Source organism: Oratosquilla oratoria, chromosome 26 (assembly GCF_046742065.1).
Source record: "Oratosquilla oratoria isolate Oo_2021 chromosome 26, ASM4674206v1, whole genome shotgun sequence".
In the NCBI taxonomy this organism is placed as follows: domain Eukaryota; kingdom Metazoa; phylum Arthropoda; class Malacostraca; order Stomatopoda; family Squillidae; genus Oratosquilla; species Oratosquilla oratoria.
In genome coordinates, this window is record NC_134802.1 from 49,462,293 (window position 1) to 49,467,292 (window position 5,000).

At 43.9% G+C, this 5,000-nt stretch overlaps 1 protein-coding gene across 9 annotated transcripts in view; it reads right to left on the reverse strand.

Moving 5' to 3' along the window:
* The window catches only part of LOC143039543 (uncharacterized protein CG43867), a 284,063-nt gene that overhangs the window by 80,647 nt on the left and 198,416 nt on the right, over nt 1-5,000 (reverse strand). Inside the window, exons 1-2 of one of the 9 annotated variants that reach the window (XM_076209718.1) lie at nt 4,781-4,799; nt 884-1,680 (exon numbers count right to left, since the gene is read on the reverse strand). The exons of 6 other annotated variants lie outside the window; for them this stretch is intronic. The gene's annotated coding sequence lies outside the window, so the exon portion shown is untranslated. Of the gene's footprint in view, nt 1-883; nt 1,681-3,237; nt 3,319-4,596; nt 4,613-4,780; nt 4,800-5,000 lie in introns of those variants that run through there. 2 more of the 9 variants (XM_076209717.1, XM_076209719.1) reach the window with 2 other exon arrangements.

Consider the following 5,000-nt stretch of genomic DNA (forward strand, 5'->3'; position numbering starts at 1 on the left):
TCGGCCTGCCCACCAATGACGTCATGCCACGATGACGTCACGGGGGGCCGTTCCGCCGATTCGCTTTGCCGGGTTGGTGAGCTTCGTCGTTCGACGTGAGGAAAGGTTTTGGAAAGGTCCATTAATCGGGTATTATAGTCAAAATCCCTCAGTCTTTCGTTGACTTTAAGTACTACTAATACCACACGGTGAGCCCTATTACGGTCTTTTTGTTACATTTTCTTCTTAAACTAATCTAATCTCCTTCGATCAGAGGCAGGTATCAATTCCTTAAAGCGCAACACCTCACACAGTCGGTCACGTTCCAATGATTTTGTGAGGACGGCAGACCTACAGATTTGAACTAACGGGGTGTGTGACATGACCCATAGGGTGGGCAGTAAGACACAAGACACCCATAGAGGGGGCGGGGTGGGGTGCTGGGGAAGGAGTATACTAGTCACGTGACAACACAGAAAACAGGACGAAGGAGGAGGAAAAGACCCACGGAGTTGAAGGTCGTCATGTAAAATGCAAGACGACGAAGGGTCATGCATGGAGAGGGATTCAAGATGAATGAACAGAATGAGATAGTGAGCACAGGTAAAGACGACCTTAACATGTTACATGTTAGTAAAAGGACCCACGTAGAGCAACATGGGCACAGCCCAAACGAGTTGGAATAGACACGTGATGAGAACGAAAGGATCAGGACAACTTCGTGGGTGGCTACGGGCCAAGAAGAAGAGGGAAGAAGGAGAGGGAAGAAGGAGAGTAGAGAGAGAGAGAGAGAGAGAGAGAGAGAGAGAGAGAGAGAGAGAGAGAGAGAGAGAGAGAGAGAGAGAGAGAGAAAGAGAGAGAGAGAGACTGCCAAGTGACTTGGCCACGACTACCTGAGCCTTACCTGTGACAAAGCCCGGGGACGGGACAAGTACTTGGGTGGGGAAGAGCCCCACTTGGGGAACGTTGGCACCCGAAGATTCGCTCGTCGTCGTCGTCGTTCCTCGCCGTTCCTTCCCGGCGGCACCGACAATGCTGCATACTCACGACGGCGAGCAAATCAGTGGACCCCTCACGCTCCCATCCGATGCCGCGACGCTCACGACCAGGAGCATGGGCATGACCGGGAGATCCACACACGCTCCCTACTTCCTCACCCCACGACTTGCGAGTGTAGGCGTTAGCGTCACGTACTGCCACGGTGCGGTACCGAGTTCGCCTAGTGCACAACACGGGGGTGATGATAGCTTCCACTAACACGGCAAGTCGTTAATGTCCTCCTTGAGCAAGGGGATGGGTGTGTGGTGTGCGCAGTAAGTCACGGCCTTACCCATAGATCGGATGGCGTGAGCTCTCACCCGGGAGAAGAGCGACTGGCGATCACGCACCCAGCACGTGGTCCAAGACCATGGCGGGTGTGTTACTTCTTAGTCAGGCAGTTCCAGGTAACAGTTCCGTGCGTACTCGACGTGAGGCGTCATCTTGGATGGGTCACGTCACAGAATGTCACGTCACACTTATATCACACGTGACGACGACGACGACGACCGGCGTAGCCAAGGTCGTGTTAGTTTGTTAATTATCGCGGTTGCTCTCACGTTAATCCAATTTCGCCCACAACTTTGAAAGTCTCACACCAAAATGATGCCCGTAGTGGAGGCGGATTAAGGCAAAGGCATACAACCCATCATAGAGGCATATCTGTACATAAGGAAACCATAGCTTTTCTTTATAAAGGGAAGCATTCACTCTATCCAAAATCACAGCAGTCCGGTGCTCTTATATATGTATATTCATATACATAAAAGTAGAATTAAATGTGATTGCCTGCTCTGCTTTATGCATTTTCTTTAAGACATTCTCTTTGTCTCTTAAGATGATCTTAATGTCTCTATTGAGATGATTTCTCCGTAGGAGAAATCTCAAATCTTCTCAAATACATAATGCAGAACTGGCCACCACGTTCAATGCTACTTGTTTAAGAGAAAATCTCCTGCCCATTTATGCCCATAATATACATAAAAGGTGGTAGGAAAACATTGATTGGATCAAGAACAATTATATTACAAACGTTTCGATTAAAACTTCTTGAGTGTTCATTACCGCTTATCTGTCACTCTGAAGGGGACTTGTAGTCGAGACGTCTGTATTATGGTGATCTTCACACAAATTTTTAATACAACTCGAGGATTTTATCCATCATGATTTATATTTTTCCTCTGTCTTTGCAAATTTGTTTTAACAGAACAACAAATAATAATTAATATTAAAACAATAACAATAATGATAATAGTAAAAAAAAAAATCTTATAACAATACAGTAATAACAGTAACAATAATAATAATAACAATAATGACAATAATAATAATAATAGTAATGACAATAATAATATTGACAATAATAATCACATAATAAAAAATAACAGTAACAGCAATAATATAATAATAATAATGACAAAATATAAAAATAATTATAATAACAACAATGACACCACTAATAATAATAATAAAAATTATGATAATGATAAAAACAATAACAATAATGATAATAATAATATTGATGATAATAACAATAATGTTAATAATAATATAACAATAATAATAACAATAATATAATATAATTATAATAACAATAATAATAATAATAATAATAATAATAATAATAATAATAATGGTAATAAAAATAGCAATAATGATGATAATAATAATAATAATAACAATAATAATAATGATGATAATAATAATAATAACATTAATAGTAACAATGATAGTAACAATAATAATAACAATAGTAACGATAACAATGCTACCCTCGCGCGTTCATTCTCGCTCTATTCTTTGTCACCGACCGAGGGGAAGGACGGGTGGAGCAAAGCGTTTTGTACCTCGGCTTTTTTGTTGTCATCTACCTCTCCGCTACGATGAGACACTTTACAGGTGTTATTCTGGCCGACGCCAGACGAATCCATCCCTCTCAGGGCAGGACCTGATGCTGATGAGGTACATTTAAGTAATGGAGGACGTGAAGCTTCTCGTGGTAAGGTTTTAAGTCACAACATCAAAACATCGTTTCTTTTCCCCCTCTCTCTTCCTGACCCAATGAATGAGTCGGGTTAAAGCCAGAATACTCTCTTGCCTGAAAGCTTTCATTTTCCAGTGAATCCAGTTTAACACCGCCAAAAATCCCTTAGTAGATCCTAATCACCTCAACAGCAACTCATAAACAACAACAAAAAACGTCTCTTGACATCGAAATACCCTGTTACTGCGAAGGCAGCTCCGTGCGACTTGTCAATGGAAGTACTTGTTCGTATGTGTTGCTGTTCGTACAGCCTTGGTTCCTCTCCCTTTCCTCCAACTCCCCCCCCCTCCCTACCTCCCACGTTAGCAGTGAATCATCGTCTGGATCCTGCGGGATTCCTGACGGGAAGTAGGGAGGAATTCGAGAGGATGTGCAAGGGATGTCAATCCCCTTGGCTGTGGGAGGAGGCGATTCGATCCCACAAAGCGAAGGACGCGCGGGTGGTCAAAACGCTTTTTCGTATACAACACGACAGCCACGGGCGAATCCTTTTCCGATCATAAATGCGATCACTTCTGAACAAAGACAAAATGAAATGAAATAAAACGAAAAATAGAAATGAATAAATAAAACGCCTGAATAACGGGGGCAATGTTCAGGTGAACAAATTACCTGGCAGACACTAGAACAACCTATAGCGTTTGGATCGAAGGAATTTTGATTATGCATTCGAGGTTCCACCTCAGACTGGGCTTACGACCGATTACCCTCATACACAACAATTAGGACCCATTTCCTAACAGCTCTTACGTTAAGACTGAATCAGCTCAGCTTCAGTACGCACTACCTTAGTTTAAACAATCTCAAATTGAGTTGGTTTGTTTGGTTACTCTGGGTTGGATTAGATTTGATCGGTTAAAGCTACCCTGGGATGGGTTGGGTTGGGTTACGTTTATGAAATTGAAGACACCCTACGAAAAAAATGGTCTAAAAATGGCTCTGACTCGGTCTGTGCATTGGACGCCAAGTAGCCCGGGGCTCAATCAACCCCAACTAAACACCCATCCATCCATCATTGACTGAACAGCACGGGAGGGGAGCGTGGAAGGGGGGGAGGGGGAGAACAGATCCTGAGATCCACATGAGAGAGGTGCTTTCTTATGTCACAACACTGTACCACCCATTTCGGAAATGTTTACAAAATTCGTCTCCTGCCGACAGCGCCATCTGTCGGGCCCAAGACGAACTATGATCTTTGGTCGTTTTTTGTTATTACTGACGGTCGCATTTTCCCGTTCGTTTCCTGCGCCTTGCGTGGCTGTGTTGATAAGTAACATCACCTCGGGTACATCAACAAAGCCTCGAATCATTGAGCGTTTAACTTGTGTCCACAAACCATACGATCAATCAGTAGCAGATCTGTTTACAAATTCTGTTTAAAAGGGGATAGATGACCGTCCTCCACAGTTCCATTCTTACTTTGATCAACTTTCCACTGAATGGATCGACTACTAAACGTATCCCATGTTACTTTTAGCCTTGAATACAGATGTTCATTTCACACTGAAACTCGCAAATAGTACACACACACACACCTCCTGGATTTTCAAACAGAATGCCGCCCTTAATCGGCTGCACTGCCACTCACGATGATGTTTTTGGAATTCCCAGGTCACACATCATCTATGGATTGGTACACATCCTTGCTTTCACCCCACCACCCGACCCCGACACGTCGACATACGCACAGGACGATGCACTAGCAAGGAGTCATTAGACCATTTGTTCTATTTTGTTGCTTTGTATTTTGCCCCGCCGGTGTGAGAGGGCAAAGTCGCAACCACGCCAGACGGCCCCACCCTTCGCGCGCTCCTCGCGTACTGGATCTCACTGCCATGGTCAACCTACCCCCTCAGGACGACCCACGTGTTACAACCGAGAAATAACCCGGGGATCTTGATCATTCCCTGGGGCCGTTCTGGGGCGTTCCACTCTTGGT